Source organism: Callithrix jacchus, chromosome 6 (assembly GCF_049354715.1).
Source record: "Callithrix jacchus isolate 240 chromosome 6, calJac240_pri, whole genome shotgun sequence".
Taxonomy (NCBI): domain Eukaryota; kingdom Metazoa; phylum Chordata; class Mammalia; order Primates; family Cebidae; genus Callithrix; species Callithrix jacchus.
In genome coordinates this window covers 139,480,142-139,505,970 of record NC_133507.1, presented here as the reverse complement: position 1 = coordinate 139,505,970, position 25,829 = coordinate 139,480,142, and the positions used below count along the sequence as shown (strand labels likewise).

Sequence of the window (25,829 nt, the reverse complement as noted above, 5' to 3'; positions counted from 1 at the left end):
AATGTGAGAGCCTCTCTGGAGGCCAGGCCTTCATGGCTAGCTGCAAGTTGTTGAAATGCTATTTCCAATATTTTTAGAAAATGGCTTGGTTTCCAGATTGACGGTCTTGGAAACTAGACTCCTCTGTTTCTCCTGAAAACAGGTATCACCTGTGAGCTGCGGGCAGAGGCAGAACATGGTGTTCAAGGCCAACTCCTGATTCTTCATGGCTTGGGATGGGTGTGGGAGGGCGAGGAAACATTGGGAGTGCCAGAGAAATGATGTCTATAACCAGATATTAATGATAATTATGCAGAATCAGCCACCTTCTTTAACTTCCTCCTTAAAAGATGTTTTTAAGTCAAGTTGTTGAAAAGTGACATTGGACGATTTCAATTCTAACTCATCTGTCACTTCGAGGCTGCCCTCCGAGGATAGACTTCATGAAAAACAAAGAACCTGTCTTTTCCCCTATCCAGATCACAGGAAAAGAAGAGAGCCATGCTCATGAGCCCAACCCTTCCCAAGCACAACCCTTCTCCTCTTTCCCAGTTGTATATACCTGAGAATCTGGTGACATGGGTGCTAGAATTTCAAGTGGATTTTCTTAGCTAACCCTTATAAAAAGAAGGAAGACAAACATAATAAAAGTGGATCTGGTTTATTAAGTGCCTAGTATGTGCCAGGTGCTTTTTATGTCTAATCTCTATTTCCCAAAATAATCTTTTGAGGGAGTGTTACTGACTTCACTTCATACACAAATGGTCTATACACCTAGTGTAGGAGAAGTCACCACTTGCCCAGGTTTCCATGACTGGGACACAATGTGGCTGAGATCCAAGTCAGGTGTGCTGTCCTCCAGGTGCTCTGAGCTGATGCTCATGCTCCCATCCACCCCCAGATCCTGAACAGGTCAGGGCTGGGGAGGAGAGACGTCTACTGCTCACTCAACTCTTGGCTCCTTTGTGGCACGGTTCTGGGCTGGAAGCCATGATCCTGGCCTACTACATGGCTGGGAGAGTAAGTGAATTGGTTTGTCTCCCAGACCTAGGAAAGGTGAGAGTGGCTGGATAGAGGGATGAGATGGGAGGACCGGTCAAAAATGGGAGGTGGGAAATCATCTATGCTGGTTTAGAGAACTTAGATGTTTCTCACGGTGAGAGCATACTCACTTCGTTTTTTTCTGTTTTCTCAGAGATGATGAAGACCTGGTCTAGAGAAATCTATTTAGGAATAAAATCCACAGTTGTTAATGGTTGTTGATTTATTTGCAAAGACTGGTCAGTAGGGCTCAGACCTATCTGCCCACTATCTCTGGGTTTGAAAGTTAAAGCACCTCAGAACTGCTTCGTTACTTTTCTGCTCAGTGCTGTTACAAGTGTCCTCAAATTGTTTAGGGTAAGTCTTTTCCCAGAGTCCCAGAATAGCAGAGAGGAGTCAAGGCTCCCTGGGAGACAGATATGTGAATCCTTTAGCTAGAGATGTGTCCTAGGCTCAGAGCTCAGAGACAGCATCAGGAATGGTTCCAGGTCTGGAATCTCAGATAGGCTTTACCATGAGGTACTAATTTTCTCAATGCTGGCTCCTGGATCACTTCCCCTGGGTCACCTTGGCAGACCCTTCCCTACCTGGCTCTGCCTGTCACTTTTCTCACCCTAACCCAGGCACTGGATGCTGGTCTCTGTTCTATGTCTAGTACTACTTCCCAGGACTATCCAGAGATGATCAACGTCTCTTTAAGTAATAGAAGTAGGAGCAGCAGTAGTGCGGGGGGTGGGGGTGGGGGGGGAGAGAGAGAGAGAGAGAGAGAGAGAGAGAGAGAGAGAGAGAGAGAAGACTCGGGGACAGTAAAAGCCAAAATAATGCTTCCCAGAGGGTGTACACTGTATGAAGGTGCTTTATGTCCATGAATTCTAATCCTTTGCAGAGAATGCCCATTTTACCAAGATTCAAGGAGGTTAAGTGACTTGTTTAGAGTCACACAGCTAGTAACACAGTCAGAATCCGAATTCAGACCTATCAGATGCCAGAACTCACTGCAAAGAGGGCAGAGTCAATGCAGTCTTTCTGGTCGTGATCACCTGCTTCACTGCTCAGTTATTTCTATTCTTGGGGTACTCTGCAGCATTCCAAGAGCTGGCTAGGTTCTCTTATCCCAAAATGGAGAGCACCAGAGCAAAAGACTTACAGCTCAGAACAGGTCAAAAGAATGTGGGAAGGTCGTTAATTTACTACCGCCTTGGAAAAACTGCTAAGAGATCCAATGGACTGCATGAAAAAATATCAACTCACTGAAACACATCATTCAAACTGATAAAGACATCAAACACCGAGATACACATTTGTCTTTTAGTCAAGTGGTAAGAAATGTGGGAGAGTGGGGTCTATCTGCTGGCTAGGGTGACATTCATATTCATAACATCAGAGAAAACAGAGTTGGAGGAGATCTGGAAGGCCAAACTGTCTGGTCCTTGATCACATCCCTGACTAGCAGTTGGCCAGCCCCTGCGTGGCCAACCACAGGGACAGGAAAATCACTATTTCCAGAGGCCTCAAATTCTATCTCTGGACACACCTGGGTGTTGGAGCAATAGAAATAGAACTTCAATATTCTCAGATAGAGATCCTGTGAGTGCCAATGAGACCACTGTAATAGACACAGTGGGAATGCCAAATGGGCCAGCCACTTTGGAAAACAGTTTGGCAGTTTCTTATAAAGTTAAATATATGCTTACCATATGATCCAGAAGTCCCACCCCTAGATATTTACCTAGTGACAACATATGTCCATATTAAAACCTGTATGCAAATAGTTTTATAATCATCAACAATGGGAAACAATTCAAATGACCATTAACAGGAGAATGGACAAACTGTGGTATGTCTATTCTGTGGAATACTACTAGTCCAGCAAGAAAAAGAGATGCTACTGGTGTATGCAGTAGTATGGATAAATCTCACATGTCTGATCAAAGGAAAGGAAACCAGACTCAGGTCAAAAGGCTACATAGGTTATGATTTAATTTATATGACATTCTGGAAGAGGTGACAAATAAAATGTGTACGTAAGTGTGTGTGTATATATGTATGTATATTTACAAAAAAGCTTGGTGGTAGCCAGGGGCTGGGAATGAAGGGAGCTGTTGAATACAAGGAGGTATGAAGGGATGTTTTTGGGGTGATGGAAATGTTCTATATCTTGATTGTGGGGGTTATTTTACAACTGCATAGCTTGTGAGAATTAGTAAATTGTATATCCAAAAGGATAAATTTTACCGTATGAAATTATTCCTTGGTAATTATGACCTTAGAAAAATATTAAAAATAAGCAGACATAAAACTTGATAGTTTGGTAACTGTGTTAGTTATGCTGCTGTGAAGAAATACCCGAGACTGGGTAATTTATAAAGGAAAGAGGTTAAATTGGCTCACAGTTCTATGTGGCTAGGGAGGACTCAGGAAAGTTACAATCATGGTGGAAGGCATCTCTTCACAGGTGGCAGGAGAGAGAATGAGAGTCAGTAGGGGAAATATCAGATGCTTATAAAACCATCAGATCTCGTGAGACTCACTCTTATCACAAGAAAAGCATGGGGGAAACCACCCTCATGATTCAGTTACCTCCACATGGTCCTGCCCTTGACACATGGGGATTATGGGGATTACAATTCAAGGTGAGATCTGGGTGGGGACACAGCCAAAGCTTATCACTGACCTTCCTCTGTGTGGCTTCAGGATTTTGTCCTTGTGGTAATAATGGTTATCAGAGGACTCTCCCCACTTCCTCTGTGAAAATCAATAAAGGCTGCCTCAGGTGGATGTCTGAATCTGCCAAGCCGCTGCTGGAGCTGGGGCCACTACTGTCTTCTGGGCCAGTAGTTCTGATGTCCCAGTGGCTGGGTTCCAGGCTCTCTCTCTGAACTTACACTTGTTCTGTATTCCATGCCAGGGCCTTTCCGTCTCAGACAACTGACATACTTTCTGCTGCTCCAAGCTACTTGATGGTAATTTTTTCCAGCCAGGATAGAAATGGTTTCCTTTTCCTGGTGGGCTATTCTTCTCTGGTTCTCTCTGAGGAATTGCTTGAGTCCTTAGGTATCATGGCTATTTTAACATTTACACAAGGCCTGTTCCTTTCAGTGGAATGCTCATGCCATGACAGTCCCTGGGACTGGAGCAGATTAAAGCAAGGCCACCACCTTCCTACACCCAGAACTTCCACTCTCAGCCTTGATGCCCAGGCCTGGGGCTGCATCCAGTACTCCAGGATTTTCCTGCCTCCATTGCAGATTCTCCTTTTCTGCTTTCCTTGAAATATAGCTTCTCTAGCATGTTCTATCCACACACTTTAAATTCATCATGCTTGTTTCTGTGTCTGAACTCCAAGTTTGGCCATGGATCAGTTATTTCTCCAGAACATTCTAGCACCCTATGCAAATCAATGCTATGAATTGATATTGAGGAGACCAATGCTGGGATAATACCTAACTTCAGGTGTTCAGCTCTATTCTAGTTTTGGTTCAACCCCCTTTTTTTTATTTATTGCATTTTAGGTTTTGGGGTACATGTGCAGAACATGCAAGATAGTTGCATAGGTACACACGTGGCAGTGTGTTTTGCTACCTTCCTCCCCTTCACCCACATTTGGCATTTCTCCCCAGGCTATCCCTCCCCAGCTCTCCCGCTGCTGTCCCTCCCCTATTCCCCCCTATAGACCCCAGTGTGTAGTACTCCCTTCCCTGTGTCCATGTGTTCTCACTGTTCATCACCTGCCTATGAGTGAGAATATGCAAAACCCTTTTTTATACAATGAAGATGTTTTTGTCTTCTAGCCACCTCTATTGTTTTCATTCTTCTCTTCTGGCATGGTGCTGAGTAAATATAATACATCTTTTACATGACAGGCCTATTTGAAGGCAATAATTATGTTTTTCTGGAATGTTCTATTTAGACTACCTTAGCAAGAATGCTTGTCTGCTAGGGAGACCACATCTGGATTCTGAATTGAGATGCAGATCCTGTGTAGAAGCATATAGGAAGAGCTGGCTGTCAGAGGGGTAGAGGAGACTCCCATACCACGTGGTAGGGAGAACCTGCCTCATGCTTGAGGTCTGCCTTCTCTTTCTAGGCAGAAACGTCTAAAGAAGCAGCCTGGCATTGTCATGCCACCACTGAGCAAGAGACCTCCTTCTCATTAAGGAATCTGGAGTGAAATAATACAGCCCATGAAAAAGTTCTCTGAGGAGTTATCAGCATTTTTTGAATAAATTATTTCTAATTTTTGGCACCAAAATGGATTTAGCATGCCCTAGGGATATTGGCTTGGGCTGGATTCTGTATGGAGGCCCAGAGGGAGGAAAAGTCCTGGTTTTAATGGAAGAAACATTCCAGACACATGGAGGGAAAACTCAAAAACAGAAACAGAGAAGCATAATGTACCCAGCCCTCCTCAAAGCACATGGGAGTTGGCACCATGCACAGTTCTGGTGCTCAATCAAGGTTGAAACATAACCCAAACATTGGCGAGCATGTGGGCCAACTCCCTACATTTCTGGAATGGTCTTGCTGAGAAAAAGAAATCTACTTCATCCACCAGAATTCTCTTTATTATTTCCCACCCAGGCTGCCCCTTCTATCTTGTACTGAACAGGACCCATCCCTTTATGAGTGCAGCTCTGTTGTCTGAGCACACATGAAGGCCCACTTCCCTCCCCATCCAGAACATTTTTAGGGAGGGTCCTGTATTTATTTTAAAGAAAGATTTTGAGTCACTATGGGGGAGGGTGACACGCAAGGGTATGCTCAGCCGAGGGCTATAATAAAAGGTGCCCTCAGAACTGCCATTTGTATGATAAGTAGGGAAATTTGTGTTGCTTCTGAGAAAGAGGAGTAAGGAGAGGAAAAAAGAGAAAGAGGTGAGGGGCAGCCAGGAGGCAGAAGAGACTTGCAGGGTTGGGGGTGGTCCTGACTGCTGAAAGGCTTCCTAAAAGTTATTAAAATAACTAAATGGTTTGTGGGCATGGCCTTGGGGTGGATGTGCCAGAAGGGGCTGTGTATTGTACCTGAAATGGAATGGGAGAGGCCAGAGCCTGTGGCTGGGCTGCAGGAACTGAGAGAGAAGGTCTGAACATGAGTTATACTTGTTTCCTTGTTTATTTCTCCCATTGAACTTGAACTCCTTCTTTGGGGGGACTCTATCTTACTTGTCTTATGTATTTTCAGTGGCAGCATTATACCGTCCCAGACGGAGAAGACCCTCAATCAATACTGTTCAAAGGAAAGGACAGGATAGACCTTTGCAATAGACTCTTCTAATTTTGTAAGTACTAAAGGATAAGAGATAATTGAGAATGCCTTGGAAATGACAAAGTCCCACTATTGATTTCTTGTAGTCTGCAGATTAACTTTTCTTTAAATCTTGTCTTCCTTATTTTTGCAAGTCTAGTCCTGTTGTATTGGTCTGATGCAGACGAACCTGTCCCAAGAAGCCTCTTCTATGCTCCTAATTGGGTGTCACGGTACATGATCTAGAATGATGGAAAATCAGAACTGAGAAGAGACATTAGAAGTCATTTAGAGATATTCTGATACCTGAACCTTAACATTAACCACAACCCTGACATTTAAGTGACCCTAAATGTCACTTAACGTTTTGTGTCTTTAGGGTTTTTTTGTTTTGTTTTGTTTTATAAAATGTCTTTTACTTTAAAATGAGGCTTCTCTGGGCCTGTCAGCATAAATGTATGTCCCACACAGGAATAAACCTAAGTTAAGAGCATGAAACATGATCAGTATGAAATCTGTACTGAAAAATGCTATGCAGATGTTTTAGAAGAAATATTACCATTTCAAACCAGAGTGGCTTCCTGGTAAATCAAAGATCCTTTTGTTTCATGGAGCACCCTGAGTTAGGACACTCAAAGTAGACTTGGAGCTCAGTTTTGGAACAAGAGTTGGAGAAAGCCAAGTTGGAGTTCTAATCAAAGGTGTGAAGGGTAATATGGGAGGAAGAAGAAAAGAGAAGATGGGAGGGGGAAATGGAAGAAAAGACTGGTGAGAAGGCAACAGGTTAGGCTGATGGGTGATGTGTCCAGGGAAATTGTGCCGTGGTAGTATCTGAGAGTCAAAGTGGCAGTTGTCCATGTTTTTATGATGTGGCCCTGCCCCCGCTTTCATTTCCTGCAAACTTTGAGCTGAATTTTTTTTAGCAAAGTGATCAATTTCCCCAGGAATTCATAGAAATCTTAGGGAGGGAATTGTACCTTTAATAGCATGTAGAATGGAGGTTTGAGGAATCCCATCTAGAGCTTCAGGCATAGAGGACTCCAGAAGATACCTGGGTTACACGAGACTATTTAGTATCATGGAATCTTATATATGCATAAACATCATCACTTGAAATTCACGTATTTTAAAACAGGCGATGGAGGTAGACATAAAAGTCATAGATAGTCAAACTTCAGCTGTAAAGTACAAAACATCAATCCAGTACCTTTCATACAGTCTTTGTCTTCCCCTGGAAGGAATTTTGATGATGTCCTTATTGCACAAGAGATCTTGTAGCTAGAGACCAGAAGATGAAAATCTTTGTCAATGTGGATTTGAAGGACTTGGGAAAAAAGATGGTCTTAGTGATATATTATCCTAACAGCTTCCATGGTAAAGCCTGATAAAGAGTTTTCATATTATTATACAACCAAATGAGAGTGTCAAGTGGCATTTTTGCAAACCAATTCTGAGCATAGTGAAATTCAGGGCCTTGACACGCCCAGTGGGAGAGTATTACTGCTATGATAACCTATAAGTCAATCTCTACCTAGATGGCTTTATTTCTGAAAAGACTTTGCTGGAAGATGAGATTGCTTGAGTTTTTGTGATGACTGATTAGACTATTTGCTGGATCAGGATGTCACTGAGGGTGGTTAGGGAGCCTGTCCGTCTTGGTATCTCCTCTGGTATCTTGCCCATTCTTGTTCACACTGTCTTCCTAGTCATTCATGCTGTTCTTTTCCCATTTGATCCCAAAGGTTAATGAGAGCAATGGGCATAAATGGCAACATATACAGCCAAAGCTCCCAGGCCTCATGCAAAGCCGGTGTGAAGGGAGAGTACGTGGCAGGTGGCTTGCTCACCAGTCTGTCCTTCTTGTGGCATGCTGGTTCGTAAGGTCACTTTCAGCTTCCTTATAAGCTAAGGCAATGAAGGAATTATGTCTGTGCCCAAGTTGATGAACCAAGATGGTAATGGTGTTACTGGGCAGGGTGAGCCCAACAATAATATAGATTTAAAAACTCAGCAATGTTCTTGAAGTGTAAGCAGTCATCTGTAGGTTGTCAAAGATCAGGCAACCTTCCTTCAGCTTATGACTATGGATGCAAAGTTGTCACACTGTCCTTGATTAACACTGTGCACCCCAAATTTTTAGCTACATCAGGACCTGGTTTTCTCATGGAAGTCCCAATATCTTACCTTTTTAGAGCATTGACTCCATTCCCTGTCAAAGCATCCTGTCTCTGATGGCTCACCCAGCTTCTATTGGGGAGAGGTCTGAACAAAAATGGCATCTGAGAAGATCATTAAGAGCTCACTCGGCTATTCTTGACTTATGTCCTTCAGCTGCACTCCTCTGAGATCTCCAGGGACCCTTCATTACCATGAGAAAGCATTTATTATTAGGATTATCAGCTCATATATGAGGAGATGAAATTTGCTGGTATAATCAAAAGAGTTTTCAGCCTGGCTACTTTGTAGTTTCATTTTCTAATTTCCATGACATAACATAAAATGACTGCTAAGAATTTCCAAGGGTAGTTTCTGGGGCATCTTCAACCATAACTTTCTCCATGTCGGGAAGACTTTCATGTCCTGGTTTGAACTCAACATGGTTACACAATGTTATTATTATTATGAATAAGGAGTTCCAGATTCCAGAGCCTTGGGTGAAGACTTGGGTTGACTGTTCTTCACATATGTCAGCCACATTAATCTGTTACACCATGGATAGATCCTACTGTGAGTCAGGGTGCCAGTCTTGTCACCTCAAATGATGAGGTGGCACTGAGGGTCTCCAGCACTTCCAGAGTCTTCACCAGGCAGTTCTACTTGGCCATCCATTTTCTGCTAGTAACAGAGTGACAGTGACAGTGACTAGGAGTCCCTTAGGTACGTTGGCCACATGATGCCAATGAGAAAGATGGAGGAGTTCAATGCATGACACTTCATAGACACTGTGATGATGAAGAAAGGGATGCCTATGAATTCCTGCCACAATGCAAGCAAGGTGTTGATCTCACTGGCAATGAGTGTGTTCTCATTTCCAGCTTCTGAAGTCAGTGGGGCCAGCTGTCCAATGATGGTGCCATTGCCTGCGTTGGCAACTGTACCAGTTGCTGTGCCTTCCAAACAGGTTATGGAAGAGAAGACAGTATTTTTTTGTTTCCAGGGGATTGTCATGAGACAAGTTACATGGCCAGGACTGGGACTTGGACATCCCATGGATAGATGAGTTATCTATCCACCTCCCTGAAAAGCCAGCAATCTGATATCTGTAGAAATTTAGTCTAATCCTTTCATCTCCACTATATCCTGGTCACCAACTGTTGTGCAGGGGTTGCATTCTTCCCTGCATCTCAGACAGCAAGAGCTTGCTGAAGAATAATATTACTGAAGGTCGCCATGGTGTTGGTGCTTTTCAACTCTTGGTAATAAGCAAAGATCCCCACAACCAGAGCAGGCTGAGAACTCACACACACATTGTCTAGGGACACAGACTTATCACTGGAGTACTGAATGCTAAGTGCAACCCAGCACAGGAATGCCACGGAAGGATGAAGAACCCTTGCACCGATACTTGATACTTGACAATCTTTGATGTTTCTTTGAGAGGGCTAAGGGCAATCCCAAGCCAGGAGCTCTGAAGCTCTCATGCTGGAGAGACCTGTATAATGTTGCACCATACTTATCTTTCAGTTCCTCATTGCTGAATTTGTGGTTAAGTTCTTTCCTGTGTTCCTCATTCTGGTGATTGTCTTCGAGTTCCAAGCAGTTGTTCCTCAGGCACCTGTTCTTTTCCTTGACTCTCCCTTTGGCTTTTTTCTCTACATTTTTAGTTCCACTGAACGGTACCAAGCAAATTTCTCGTGTTGTCTTGTCCATGATGTGGATGACGTGGGTACTGGTGGATAAGGTTGGGTTGCATGAGGGTGTGGGCCATACTAAGGGCCTGTAGCCCAGGGGTCCAGCTGCAGGAGCTCCAGACAGAGACACCAAAGGGCCAATGTCAGCCTGGAAATCAGGCTGCCATCCAGCAGCCCATTGAGTTCAGCACTTGTGACCTGCTCTCTATCTTTTCTGTTCATTTCTTAACTACTCTACCAGGTTGAAAGTATCCTGAGGGCAGAGCCTATGTTTGTTACATCATTGTATTCTTATCACATGGGAATTCAATAATAGATACTTGTTGAATGAATAAATGACCTCACAATTTAGGGTCTGTGGGTTTGTGTCCATCATTTGGCAGAGAAATGTAGCCACTGATGGAAGAGATAAAGCCTGAATGAACGAACTTCATAAAGCAAGAGGCTTGAATCAGCTCCACAGTCTTCAACTGGGGCCCCTGGAAGTCTTTCTGAGGAAAAAGCTTCATAAATCAATCTAAGCCTCAGTTTCTGCATTTGTAAAGTCAAGGTGAAAATAGGAGAATGACAGTATATATCGCTTAGATTTGTTAGTATTAGATAATGTATGTGGAGCATTTAGAACCATTTCTTGTACATCATGAGTGTAAAAATTTAGTTATTAATATTAATATTACAATAAGTAACCAGAATATAAAAGCAATATGCCCACCAACATTCTCATCACAGTCCCTGCAGATGGATCCTTATCTTAGCTAGTCATGACATTTTTGGTAGTCACTGACTTTAGAAGATTCATATGGTGGTCTCTTAGCCCTGTCTTCTCTAGAAATAATTCTATGCATCACCCTTTACAGCTTTTTGAAGGCAAGAAACATGTCATATTTGTCTCATTATCCTGCATATCTAGCACACAAGAAACATGTCATATTTGTCTCATTATCCTGCATATCTAGCACAGTTTATGACAAAGGTGCTAAATACACCTTTTAAAGAAATAAATGAATGAATAAATGAATCCTCTTCATAGAAGGCATTGACATTAGATATTGGTTCAACAATCATCTAGGATCAGTGGTGATTTAGTAGTGATGAAACTGAACCCAAATGCTGTCTTAGAGATCTTTGCATGCCCAGAAGTTCTGATTAGGTTATGGTTCATCCTGTAATCAACAACCTTCCCCTCCCTGAAACCCATTACAGATTCGGATCTGCCAGCAGCCTCCACAAGGAGGAGAGTGTTAACTGCCAGGCCTATCATCATTAACAGTCATTCAATCTGGGCTTTGGAGGATTAGTCTGATGTAACTCTCATCAGCTTCATCAGCCATGCCATGATCAATTTGAAAGAGTTGAACTGATATGGCTTATCAAGGGACCTTAGTTGCTATGACGCTATGGCCTGGCTCGATGCCCTTAGCCAAAGCCAAGTGTTGGGTGGGTAGCTTGGCTCTCTCAAGAGCCTGCCTGGCTCACTCTGGTGGTATGTGTCAGGGCAGCAAGAATGCATTGCCTGGACTAGGAATGTGGACCGCCTCTGAGGGTTGGAGAAAGGGGAATGGAGGGAGGGAGTTTTGGCGCTGACGGTGGAGAAGGAGAACTGGTTGTTCAAAGGATATGTAAACAGTCTTTGGCTCAAGCGTTTCTGCTGTTACCCATAGTTATTCATAATCAACATATCTTGTGTATTGTTCTGGGACAGGAATCAGTGGTAGAGTCCAACAAGGAGCAGACTGCAAGGCACACTGCAGCTCTAGTGTGCAGAGGTACAAACTTAGCCTGGGAATAAAGTGGTTGTGGCTGGGGTACCATGACCTCAAGGGTGGCCTTCATGCTTAATCTTTAATAAGCATGACTCATCCTGGGGACACCTGTAAAGCCCATATTCTCAAAGAGATACAATCTTGGTTTGATGGTTGGAAAGACAGTAGCAGAAGTCCTGTTTGCTCAACCTATCCTTTTTCCATCCAGGCAAAAAGGGACTGATAATAATTTCATTCTCAAACCTCTTCTGATTATTAATGAATTTTAGCACATGGCACATTTTTAATATGAATAGGCCTACCTCACTACATTGGAATTTGGATTTAGAAGGCAAGGCCTCAGGGCTTTGAAATGTTTTGTAGAAAGGGCAATGCCCTGTGGGGGCTTCTCTGTTACCATGCACCCTCCCACTGGAGGGAACAAACCACTGCACTAGAATGACTCAGCCCACAGCTGGTAAAGATGCTGTGGCATAAGTCTCTGGCAATGTGGGCTTGATAGAATGAAGAATATGTTATTTCTCCTCTTTGTTCAGCCATATTAATCTCCTGACATCCCTAGAATATAGTAGGCTTTTTCCTGCCTAGAGCCTTTGCTTCTCTGGCCTTTGCATGATGGGCTGGTTTTCATTCTTCAGATTCCTGTTCAGTGTAAGCTTCCCAGAGAAGCCTTCCCTGACTACTATATGTCTAACGTAGGTGTTCCCTCTCTACCTCCCCCAGTATACTTGTGTTAGTCCATTGCCGTGCTATAAAGCAATACTGAGACTGGGTAATTTATAAAGAAAGAAGGTTTTATGGGCTCATTGTCCTGCAGGTTGTACAGGAAGCTTGGTGCCAGAATCTGCTTGGCTTCTGGTGAGGCCTCAGGAAGCTTTTACTCAAGGTGGAAGGTGAAGTAGGAGTAGTCATGTCGCATGGTGAATGAGGTAGCAAGAGAGCAGGGAGGTGCCACACCCTTTTAACAACCAGCTCTCATATGAACCACCAGAGTGAGAACTCACTTATCACCAAGGGGATGATGCTAAGCCATTAATTAGGGATCTGTTCTCATGATCCAATCACCTCTCACCAGGCCCTGCTTCCAGCATTAAGAATCACATTTCAACATGAGATTTGGAGGAGAAAAACATCCACACAGTATCAATGCTCAACAACAGTCTTCTGCTTCTTTCCTCTATGGCCCTCTTTGTAAATCTAACTACACTGATTCATTGGTTTATTGTCTTTAGAGTGTGGGCCCCATAAGGGTGGGCCTGCCTTGTGCTTGGTGTATTTTCAGGGTATAGGACAGACCTAGCAAATTTAAAATATTTGAGTCCCTACCACATGCACTTCAGTACTTTGGGAATTTCTGGGCATGTGAGTTAGATCTGGCTTTTTTTTTTTTAATTGCATTTTAGGTTTGGGGGGTACATGTGAAGAACATGCAGGATTGTTGCAAAGGTACACACATGGCAATGTGGTTTGCTGCCTCCATCCCCATCACCTATATCTGGCATTTCTTCCCATGTTATCCCTCCCCAACTCCCTGCCCCCGCTGTCCCTCCCCTATTTCCCCCCTACAGACCCCAGTGTGTGATGTTTCCCTCCCTGTGTCCATGTGTTCTCATTGTTCAACACCCACCTATGAGTGAGAACATGCAGTGTTTGATTTTCTGTTCTTGTGTCAGTTTGCTGAGAATGATGGTTTCCAGGTTCATCCATGTCCCTACAAAGGACATGAACTCATTGTTTTTTATGGCTGCATAGTATTCCATGGTGTATATGTGCCATATTTTCCCTGCCCAGATCTGGCTTCTTAAAGCTTAACATCTAGCTAAGAAAATAGCAAAATTTTCACTAGCGCTTATAATAAGTGCTTTGAGAGAGGAAGAACAGGGTGCTGTTAGGGGAACTCTAAATAGGTCTGCAGAAGTCAGAGAAGGGTTTCTCTTGGAAGATCTAAGAACTGCAATCTGAATCAAATAGAAATTAGATAAAGAAAAAGGGAACTAGTTCTAGGCAGAGGGGATAGCCTGTGCAAAGGCCTGGAGGTGGGAAAGACAAGGGCATTTCTGAAGGCTGTTTAGTCAGCTACAAGATGACAAGGGGTAACATGTGAAGACTGAGAGACAGCAGGGGCCAGAGCACAGCATGCTGGAACCAGACTAGGTTTGGGTTTTATTCAGTAGAAAATGCAGAGATGCTGAAGAGTTTTAAGTAGAGAGAGGCATGATCAGATGCTCATTTTTGAAAGGATCACTCTGCTTTGTGGGGAGCAAGGACTTGGAGGAGTGAGACTAAAGGTAGGGTAACCACATAAGGGGTTACCATGGTGGTCTAGGAGAACAACCATGGTGGCCTGGACTGGGGAGGTGGGTGTGAGGGTGGAGAGCAGGGAAATGGTACCCTCAGATTTATGGGAGGGGGCTTGAAGACACATGATTAATTGTATAAGAAGGGAATCAAGGTCAGGGAGTGCTTAGTGATGGTGGGTGGGCATAGGGATGAGGGCCCTTTGTCTCGAGCACCTGTGTGAGGGATGATACCATCCACAGAGACAGGTATGCTGGGGAGAGGAAAGGCACCAAGCACATCCTCCCTTTGGGCCGTCCCTCCTGTTCTCTTCCCCTAGGAAAATTCTAACTGCCATAAAGACCCAGGACAATTGCCACATCCTCTTTGAATCCTCCTCTGAACTCTCCTTTGAGCTCCTATAGCACCAGCCACTGGCCCACACCCTTTGCCACTAATGTACATTACTCTGCAGTGTTTCATCCAAGTTAGCCTTGTCTTTCCAGGTAGGTTTTGTATTCCATGGTGGCAGAATCATTTGTCCCAATGATCCCTGAAGGGCTGAGTATGTGGCAGGTACTCGGTTCTTGGAGACTGTATTAGTCAGGGTTCTCCAGAGAAATAAGAACCAATAGGACGTGTATGTAAGATGATCATCAACTTATGGTTTGACTTAAGATTTTTCAACTTTACAATGGCTTGAAAGCAATACACCTTCGGCATGCTCCTGGATTTACACAGGGGTTACATCTGTATAAACCCACTGTAAGTTAGAAATAATGTAAGTTGAAAATGAGATTTGGAGGGTAAAAACATCCAAACAATATCAATCCACCTATGATGGGGTTACATCCTGATGAACTCATCATAAGTTGAAAATATCCACTTAGGATATCCAATTAGGATATTTTCAACTTATGATGCGTTCATCAGGACGTAACCCCATCATAAGTGAAGGAGCATCTGTATATAGAAAGAGATTTATTACAATGAAGTGGCTTACGTGGTTATGGAGGCTGGTGACTCCAAAATCAGCAATGTGGTCCAGCAGACTGGAGACCTAGGAGAGCCAACGGTGCAGATGAAGTCTGAAGGCAGGCTGCTGGAGAATCTTCTCTTGCTCAGGGAGGTCATTCTTCTTGTTCTATGCAGCCCTTCAACTGATGGTATGAGGCCCACCCACATTATGGAGGGAAATGTGCTCTATTCATCCTCTACATATTTCAGCATTGATCTTATCATAAAACACTCTCCAAATTGACACAGGAAGTTGGCAATCACAGGGGCAGAGTGGTGCTGGGGAAATCATAGTAATTTTTGCAAGGTCACCCAGCAACGCTGTGTCAGAGCCCAGAGTGACATTCAGGTTTCTAGACTCTCAGGTTTTTGTTTTTCCCACTACATTTCACAATGGAAAACTTGACTTGAGAGAGGGATGTCTGTCTGTGTGAGTGTGCATGTGCGTGTGTGTATGTGTGTTTGTGTGTGGTGGTTCTCAGTCAACAGGCCAGATAATTAAACCTATGGCTTCTAGTTTTTAACTTGGGGATTATTAAACAAAGAAAGGAGATATTTTCCCCCAGTTGTGTATTCTTTGTCGGTGGTCTTCTGAAAACAGCAGTTTGGGCTGGCCTGTGGGAAGTTACAATGCGGCCTAGGTCTTCATCAAAAACAGCCTGTTCCAGGTCACTGAATTCAGGCAGCTTTGGGCCTGGGAGCTCTACTCTTCAGGGATCCAGGCTGCAAATATCCAGTCAGTTCACCCCATAATACACACTGACACGGGAAGCTGCCACCACCCCTTCCTCTGACCTCCTGCCAGTTCTCTAGCAGGGAACTTGGCTGCAGTGCTTTTCAAAATAATCTGTGCACATCTCTGGTTGAAATTTACAAGCAGTCCTATCATATTTTTTTCTTAAAATTCCAAATCCATAACATCTAAGGAACTCTTTCACCCAATATTGAGTAATTCTGTGGATGGAAAAAGAACAGTGGAAAAGATCAGCCCATTCTCTGTTCCCCCAGTTAAGTTTCAACGTGGTTTTCTTTCTGGTTTGTCTGCAGCACTGGTCTGTTGGCTGTGTCTGCCTTTCTCCCCTGCAAAACTGGCCTTTCCACTTTCCCCTTTGTGATCCCAGTTTTATTTTCCATGGGTGCTCTGGCACGTAGAGTAGAAAGGCTCATGTGTGGATGAGAGATCCAAATCTTTACCACATTCTTGAAAATGAATGGCACCTCCGGGTTTCCATGCTCACCACCGCCCAGGGGCTGGTTGCCAAATGCATTTATCCATTTGGTGGCCTCTGAAATGTGGCACTTAGGCACAGCCCATGTTGGTCACCAAAATTGGTGTATAATAGGGGGTAAGCTGGCTGTGTATTTGCAGCCTGGACCACTGAAAAGCAGAGTTTCAACCTTGCCCAACCTCATCTCCAAGCCATTTGCGGATTCCAGAATAGGATGTGCTGGTGGACAGCAACAAAAAGTCCAGGACAGGACGTTCCAGATTTAAAGATCCTTCTTGGTGGGAAGAGACAGGAACTTAATTCTAGCCTGAAATCGCACAAACAAATATATCTCTAAGACAGGAATCCCAAGCACAAATATCTGAGTGATTGGGTGAAAGCTGGAAAAAATGAGCACTTAGAGAGACCTGGGGCAGATGAGAGAACTGCAGATTTGTTCTGCACTTGCCCTATAACTTACCGCTGACTGATGGGACTGAGGGATAAGGAGTGGGAGGGAGGTGGGGCAGGGAGGTGATTGTTTATAAGAGTAACCAGTGATATTAGGACTGCAAACAAATACAGCTGCAGGTCATGGGGAAGGGCAGTCAGTGACCTTCTTGTAGACACTGATGAGACTATTGCTATAAAGAACTTAGACACTTAAGAGTTTGTGTCCCTGGCATGATGGACTCTGGAGAAGGTTCAAAGAGAAGGGTATCTGAAGACCAGCTTGAGAACAGTTAAGCGGCACTGCTGAGCTCTTTCTGCTTTGCTAATCGAAAACCATTTAGAATTTGCTGATGGTCTACTCAGAATAAAAAGGGAAAACTGAAGGAAAAAAGCAAGGTGGAGTTAGATTAATGTTGCTGGAGCAGAGGATACAGAAGGGAGAATTGGAAGGCTTCTCAGAGACCCTCTTGTCTACTCTTTCAGTGTTCACGAGTAGGGTGAAACAGGGGTGAACAAGAGGAGTGATTTTGACCTTCACACTTTTCTTGGGTTTTATGATACAGAATGAAATATGGAGGAGGTTTATGTTAGGTTCAAGATTGTCCCCATTGCTATGGCACTAGCTTAACCAACATCTCCTTTAGGAATGGAGAAAAGGTGAAAACCAGAGTGTGGGTAAATGTCAAATTGGTGTAAATGTCAGAAGGTATAATTTTGGATCATGCATGTGTGGATCACTGGAGAAATCCTAAGTGATCTTTCATGATTCCTTTTTTCCTCCCTTGTGTCCTCAGGAAGCCCACAGGGGACAGTTTGGGAAGGGTGGGGTGGGAGAAGAGGTTGATGTTACTGAAAGGAACAGGGTGGGCTGATCCCCAGCATGAACATCTTTTGGAGTCTTGACTCAAGAAATGCCTTCTTTGAGATAGTTTTCTCTCTCTGGGCATGTGGGCATTTATCCAGCTCTTAAAAGTATTATGGGGAATATTGCCTTCTGAAAGACCTGGAGGCTTATAGATGTTCCGTCCAGAAGACCCTGCTAACAACCAGCTGCCTAAGCTGGATTTTGAGTTCTGACTTTAACATCTGCACCAGGGCTGAGCTAGCTGCTAATGGTCAGCTGGGAAGGGGTGAAAAGCAAAGATTCTAAGAACTCCCAAACTCCTGAGATCTTGATTCAGAAATCTGTGGGGTGGGGGGTGGGGGGGCGGAGTGGGGGACTGAAGTAAACATTTCCTGGTGAGTTTGATGTGCATTTGGAGTTGGAAAACTTTTGTGGCTGGGGTCATTGCTCAGTGGTAAGGTCCTTAACCTCTAGAAGTTTTTGATGTAAAATAGGTAGCATCAACTTAGTGCCCATAGTATTCCCAGACAATTATAAAGAATGGCAGTCAATGTTGAAGAAATCTTTAAGATTTATATAGACATGGAGTAGAACTCACAGAAAAATATATTTGTGTATTGGAATGTCACAATCATTCTAAACAGTGACACAATATGTCGATTTTTAATTGAAACAAGGCTTCTCACAATCATTCTAAACAGTGACACAATATGTCGATTTTTAATTGAAACAAAGCTTCTCTTTCGGTCTACTCAAGGCAACTCCTTTCCCCACTGTCATCTTCTTGGTTCGCTCAATTTGCAAATGTAGAAATTGAAATGAACATTAAGCAAACCAAGAAGTTTCTCTGCACAGTTTCTCTGGTATAGAAACATAAGCCCTGTGCAGCATGTGAGGGCTTCTTGGGGTAAGGAGGACTTTAGAATACTCTCTGAATGGGATTTTGCAGGTCGTGTTTGTGTGTATGTGTGTTAGTATGTTCATGCACACTTATGTGACATAGGATGAGTTTCTGTGAGTTTAAGTGCATTGCCCTTATGCTCAGCATGTGGTGTAAGAAATACGAATCAAACAGATGGGGCTGCCATCAACATGTAGACAAAACATGCAGATCTAGTGATGGAATTAAACTGACAATATAGGCAATGACAGTGAACCCAATAATATAAATGGGAAAAGGGGTCTCCTTAATTGTGTCCTTCACCTGGGGTGGGAATGGATTCAGGCAAGGAGTGGGGAGTCTTAAGGAGCCTCTTTTGCCTCTGTGGATTCCTACAGAGAAAGTAGATTTTGTCAGCTTCTCAAACAAGTTAGCAAGTCAACAGAGTAGCCTCCCCAAGCTGGAGACAGTTTGATACAAGTTTGCTGGATAAACAGAGCAAACCCCCGGAGATGTTGCGAGAGAGGGTTGTGGCCAATGCTTTGGATTGATGGCACACTCAGAAAGGCTAAGAAAACAAGGGCGTAAACACTAAGTATCTGTTAGGTTTCGTTTACTCAGGCCAAACGGAGTTGGGACTATAGGAATTAATTCAGTCTGATGACTGGAGATAGCTGACCTGGAAAAATTTGGCCTGCAACCCTTTTACTTAACAGCATTGTATGTGGTTTTACCTTCCTTCCCAAACTCACCCCTCCTCTACTCTCCAGCCCCCACACACATACACACAACACACACATACACACAACACACAACACACACACTCTCTCTCTCTCTCTCTCTCTCTCTCTCTCTCTCTCTCTCTCTCTCTCTCTCTCTCTCTCTCTCTCACTCTTACTCTTTTCTGCCTGTGAATACCCTACTTTTTTATCTTATTTATTTGTCTTCCAGGTCAGGGAGCTGTATACATTAATTTTCATTGTTCTCCATGTATTTCATGTAGGAAAAATCTCATCTTTCTGAAGAATCAGTGCTGTATATTATGCTGTAGCCTCCTTTCTTCATTCTTTTTCCTTTTTCACTCCATCCTTCTTTTCCTTCCTCCCTTCCTGTCTTCCTTTTTTCTTTCTTCCTTGCTTCCTCTTTCCCTTCCTTCTTTCCTGCTCCCCCACCGCCGTCTTCCTTCCATCCTTCCCTCTTTCCTTCTTTCCTTTCTGCCTTCTGTTAGAAATAGATGTTGGAAATAGATGCTCAGAGCGCAAATTAAAATTAGCACTGAGACAAAGACTCTTTCAGCAATGCAATTTTTACTTCCTGTACTGCAGGAAGGGTATTCTGACTAGCCATCTTGCCACAAGAGTACAATGAATGAAGGAAAACACACAAGTTTATTCCTTACGCATTTGGAGTTGTCCTTTCTCCGTTTCTGATCTCTGTTGGCTGGAGCCAGACCTCACAGTCTAAACTAAAACCTGATCGGCTAATAGCTTGAAACTTTCTTAAACAGGTAAAAGCAGGGAGAGCTGGGGGCTGCCTGTGAGCATGTCCAGCACAGATATCTTGGTTAAAGTACTTGGTTAAAGGACACAGAGTGTACTATGTACCTGTAAGCATGGTCATGTCTAACAGCTACATAGCATAGGGCTTAACAAAGTTACTAGCACACTTGTTCTTTAATAAGAAAGGAAACTTTAAAACAGAACTTTTCTACTTCCCACAATTCCCTCCTCTTTTACTTTATAATTTTTTAAAAACTTTTTTTTTAAACATGTTTTGGCTTAGTTTTTTTGCCTGAGTCTTTAAAATAGAAAGCTTTTTTGCTTCACACTATCTTTTTCGTTAGTTTTACTTTCTGTCTCTTTCTCTTTTACACACACCTTCGCTCACCATTTTTAACATATATCAACCCTTTCTTTACCATCCTGCTGGCCGGAGTGGGTCTTGCCTTGGGCTGCTGGTCTTCTCCCCTGCTTGCACTGGTGCCGTGCCTGTCTGCCCCGCAAGGTTCCCAGCATGCAACCTCGAACTATCTTGCTGCTGCTGCTGCTTTCCCGCCTTCCACCCAAGATCTGCCTAGCTAGTGCGGGGTCTGTGTTGAGCTTTTATTCATTGTTTCATTCACCAAACTATCTTTATTTAGCACTTAGCATGGCTATTCACCAAGCTGTGGAGATACAGAGATAGAAGCCAGGCCCTCAGTCTTTAGGTTTTCATAGTCCAGCAGAGAAGAAGGTCTCAGGTTCTCTAGGCAATCTGGTTATATATACACAATTTGTTGAATGTCATTAAATCTTCTGTTTTGAAATTTGTGACTTTAGAAACAAGTAAATTGGAAAGATATTTGAAAGCAGATTTTAAAACCACCAAAAAAACCAAAATGATGGAGCCAATCAAATGTGGCAAGGGCATCAGCCTGTCCTGTTCAGCTCCCTAAAGCATTCCTGCGAGGCCCTCAGCTCTCAGGAGGACTGCTTTACCAAGAGGCTGGGGGAGTCTCCTGTTCTCCTGTGGTGGCTCAGATGTGGGAAACTCAGAGAGAAGGCCAGTGAAGCAAGCCTGGCCACTCAGTTCTAGCCATGTGTCAGTCTTATCCTGATGAAAATTCTCTGCAACTCTCCTTGGGCTATACCTTTCAAATCCAAAGAACTTTCCTCAGACTGCCTAGTTTCTCTGGCTTCTGGGAATAATATTCTTTCTTATGGCCCAGAATACAGGTAGAGGGAAATAAAATTTAAAGCAAACAGAGAAATACAGGAACATGTTAGTTTTATAAGTCCTCAGTCGAAAAGATGAGCGAAATCATCTGGGGACATAAACATGATTAAGAACAGAGGCTAAGCCTTTGGAAAAAGTGGCTGTTCCCATGGAGCAAAGTCCTTGGTTGATGCAGAGAAGCTCAGAGGAACCTTGGTGTGAGTGACAGGAGATCCCTTTGGAATAAATTGTTTAATTCTATCTGGGGATGGAGTGTACCTTTTATACCTCCCTTTTCAAAGAACTGACATATTTACAGCTTGTAAGTCGTTTACTTAAGATGAGGACAAAACAGATCTTAGTATTTCCAGAAAGTCATGGATGGCAGAATTTTCCCACTCACCCTGTAATCATGAATGCATGTGTGCACGCGCGTGTGCACACACACACACACTCAAAAGTCATTGAACATGTGTTCCACATGGGAGGTGAATCTGGCACCAAGCTTTGGCAATTTAGATTCCCAGATGGCCATTGGGCTGTTATTGCACAGAGAGAATTGGCTGTGGAGTAAAATCAGCTGGTTGAATCTTGTCTGAAAAGCGTAAAGGTTTCGAACATGCAATGCTCACACTTGGTGTACATTGCACCCTAACCTTCCTGGATGAGAATGCATATTTTGTGGAACTGATTTTTCTGTCCCCTCTATGGTAGAGGAAAAATAAGCCTCTGGGATCATTACCAACAGTGGATTTGAGATTCTGAGGCCTCAGAAACACACTGGACACAGCTGTGACCATTAAAAGGGATTAGCAGCCTTATCTCTCAAAATATGAGAAAAGAAAGAGCAGTTTTAGAAAATTGGGCCTACAGACATTTTTCAGGTTATAGGCAATGTAGTCTGAGAAATTCTGTAGGCTGGCTATGAGTTGTTTTCATGTCAGGAATTGTGGTGGGCTGTGCTGTTTACTAGGGAGCCCTCCCTTCTCCCTCAAAAGTGGAATTGGGTTTATATGATAGCCAGAAGATTTAAATTAAAAAAAAGAAAAATTTTGATGATTTTATCTTAAAGAAAGGGATAAATGCACTTAGATAAGAGAGCAAGAGAGAGAATGTTAATATAACATTGTGTCTCTCAAAGATAACTATCCTTATTGTGAATCCCAAAAGAATGGGATTGGGGGCTGTCTTCCAAATATTCTAATTTCCTGAACTCTGGGCTGGCCATTCCAGAATCTACCTGAGCATGTTCAGATTGCAAGATGAAATTCACTTTACACTACTGACTTATTGGACATGCCCGGCAGTGCTTTCCTTGGCTTTTCTCAACTTCCTCTCTTTCAAGAACAGAGGGACTCTTGGTGAACAAGTTCCCATTTACCCAGCCCAAATGAGGAGGTGACAATGGGAAGTGGATATAGAGTCAGGGTTGGGGAGGGGTTGGCAGGGACCCCACTGGTGCTTCCAAAGGTCTCTGCTGCTCAGATATAGAAAGGGTCTGCTGCTGGTGGGGAGAACTTTGGAGGCTCCATCCTCTTCCCCCTCCTCCCCAGGTCCATGCCACATGACCACGTTAGAATCCTGCCCATCACCATTCTTAGAGCACAATTGGATATAGGTAAAAGTGGGTGAGGCTTTGTGGGCAAAGCATTTTTTTAGTGACCCCAGTGGGCTTCCTAATCTCTTCATAAGACTTAGTGACCCAGAAAATGCCACCCAGTATGCAAGGGACCTTAGAAGTCGTGACAGTAGGATCTAGTGACTAGGGAATAGTGATGTGTACACTGAGGCTTGAAGGTGGAAGCAGCTTACCCGGGCCACTCTGGTTGTTAGTGGCTGAAGAAAGACCTCATGCATCCCAGCCCACGGCTTTACCTCCTGTTCTACAAGCCTGTGCCTTTCTGGACTATCCTTCCTGGAGATTTTGGGTTGGGGTCATTTTGGCTCCTGGTCTCAATCCTGACGCAAAGAATTTTCATCGTACTTTGCTGTCCTTAGTGAGATTCCTGAACTCTCTTCCAATGCTCCAGCCATCTGCTCATCCATGCTGAAACTCAGAAAAGAAAAAAGAAATCTGTGTGACCAGTGGAAAATTTTACTGCAGACAAAACCAGTCTCAACCCCTCCCTGCTTGGTTCTATCAGCAGTCTTGAAATCAGTTTTCTTTGGCCTGTTGTTGGCAAGATTTTCACAGCTTTGGAAGTACCCTGACCTTCTGTAGTCCTGCCGGGTCACCATGCCTCAGATTTTGAAATTTGCTACCATTCCTTAAAATCATTTCTCTGGGAGTTTGCCATATCTGCATGCCTTATCTTGAGCTCAACTAGTTTTTGGTGCTGATTTTAAAAAATTTAGTTTGAATTGGCAAACCAATCTGTTGGTTTAATCTATCACCAACATGATACAAACTGGCTTTGGGTCTTAAAGCAGGGTCTAGCCCCAGGTAAAACTGTAGGATTGTTGAAATGAGTCTCTGGCACCCTGTGACTTTTCTCCTCAGGTCCCTCTTATCCCATGCCCTTTCTTCTCTGGGTTTGACCTGTGCTAGCTGTTTCTTCTAGAAAGTATTTGTCAATTATAATAATTGTATCTAATTAACAAATTATGTTTGTATAATAGCATTTCTAGGACAATTTTCGGCATCTTTCCACCTCTCCCCTCTTCAGCTTGTGCCAGAAGTTAGTGGTCTCTAAACATGGCTGATCCTAGAATATCTGGAGATTTTTGTTCCAAACACAAAATCCCAGGCCTCACCTTGGAAAAAAAGAACAGAATCCTGGATTGGGCAGAGGCCTGGGGAATTCGTATTTTTCAGCAAGGTCTCCAGGCAATTCTGATAGTTAGCTGCTGAACTCCAGTTGGAAGTTTACTTCCAATCATGAGATTCTGTGACCCTGTGATTTTATCCTCACCACGGCCCTGGGAGGAATCATCATCATCATCATTATCATCATCATTATAAAAGAAGGTAACATATTAAGCATTCACTACATATTAAGTTTAGAGTTAAGTACATTATATGAATGATCCCAGGGGTGAGGCCATTCTTTAACAATGGAGAATTTTTTTTTATTGTAGTTTAGGTTTTGGGGTACATGTGCAGAACATGCAAGACAGTTGCATAGGTACACACATGGCAGTGTGTTTTGCTGCCTTCCTCCCCTTTACCCACATTTGGCATTTCTCCCATGCTATCTCTCCCCAGCTTCCCCCCCACTGTCCCTCCCCTATTCCCCCCAATAGACCCCAGTGTGTAGTACTCCCTTCCCTGTGTCCATGTGTTCTCATTGTTCATCACCCGCCTATGAGTGAGAATATGCAGTATTTTGTTTTCTGTTCTTGTGTCAGTTTGCTGAGAATGATGCTCTCCAGATTCATCCATGTCCCTACAAAGGACATGAACTCATCATTTTCGATTGCTGCATAATATTCCATGGTGTATATGTGCCACATTTTCCCAGTGCAGTCTATCATCGATGGGCATTTGGGTTGGTTCCAGGTCTTTGCTAATGTAAACAGTGCTTCAGTGAACATTCGTGTGCATGTGTCCTTATAGTAGAATAATTTATAGTCCTTTGGATATATACCCAGTAATAGGATTGCTGGGTCAAATGGAATTTCTATTTCTAAGACCTTGAGGAATCGCCACACTGTCTTCCACATGGTTGAACTAATTTACACTCCCAACAACAGTGTAAAAGTGTTCCTATTTCTCCACATCCTCTCCAGCATCTGTTGTCTCCAGACTTTTTAATGATCGCCATTCTAACAGGCGTGAGATGGTATCTCAATGTGGTTTTGATTTGCATCACTCTAATGACCAGTGATGATGAGCATTTTTTCATATGTTTGTTGGCCTCATGTATGTCTTCTTTTGTAAAGTGTCTGTTCATATCCTTTGCCCATTTTTGAATGGGTTTGTTTGTTTTTTTTTTTTCTTGTAAATCTCTTTGAGTTCTTTGTAAATTCAGGATATCAGCCCTATGTCAGATGGGCTGCAAATTTTTTTCCCCAGTCTGTTGGTTGCCGATTCACTCTAGTGACTATTTCTTTTGCTGTGCAGAAGCTGTGGAGTTTGATTAGGTCCCATTTGTCTATTTTGGCTTTTGTTGCCAATGCTTTTGGTGTTTTGGTCATGAAGTCTTTGCCTACTCCTATGTCCTGAATGGTTTGGCCTAGATTTTCTTCTAGGGTTTTTATGGTGCCAGGTCTTATGTTTAGGTCTTTAATCCATCTGGAGTTAATTTTAGTGTAAGGTGTCAGGAAAGGGTCCAGTTTCTGCTTTCTGCACATGGCTAGCCAGTTTTCTCAACACCATTTATTAAACACAGAGTCCTTTCCCCATTGCTTGTTTTTGTCAGGTTTATCAAAGATTATATGGTTGTCAGGTTTATCAAAGATTGTATGTTGCCTCTGATACCTCTGTTCTGTTCCAACAATGGAGAAATTTAAGGCACGCATTGATCTAGGTCACCTGTTAGAGAATTGACTAGAATGTCTTAAAATTCTTGTAACTCCTAGAGGTGAAGACGTTGTCTAAATTCTGCACTCTGAATTCCAGGCTTCTTTGTGGGGATT

General features: G+C 43.3%; 1 long non-coding RNA gene across 1 annotated transcript in view; it reads left to right on the top strand.

Annotated features, from left to right (window-relative positions):
• The window catches only part of LOC103793942 (uncharacterized), a 136,496-nt gene that overhangs the window by 36,122 nt on the left and 74,545 nt on the right, over positions 1-25,829 (top strand). The window contains exon 2 of the long non-coding RNA XR_004744864.3: positions 6,202-6,298. This is a non-coding gene — a long non-coding RNA (uncharacterized LOC103793942). The remainder of the gene's footprint in view (positions 1-6,201; positions 6,299-25,829) is intronic.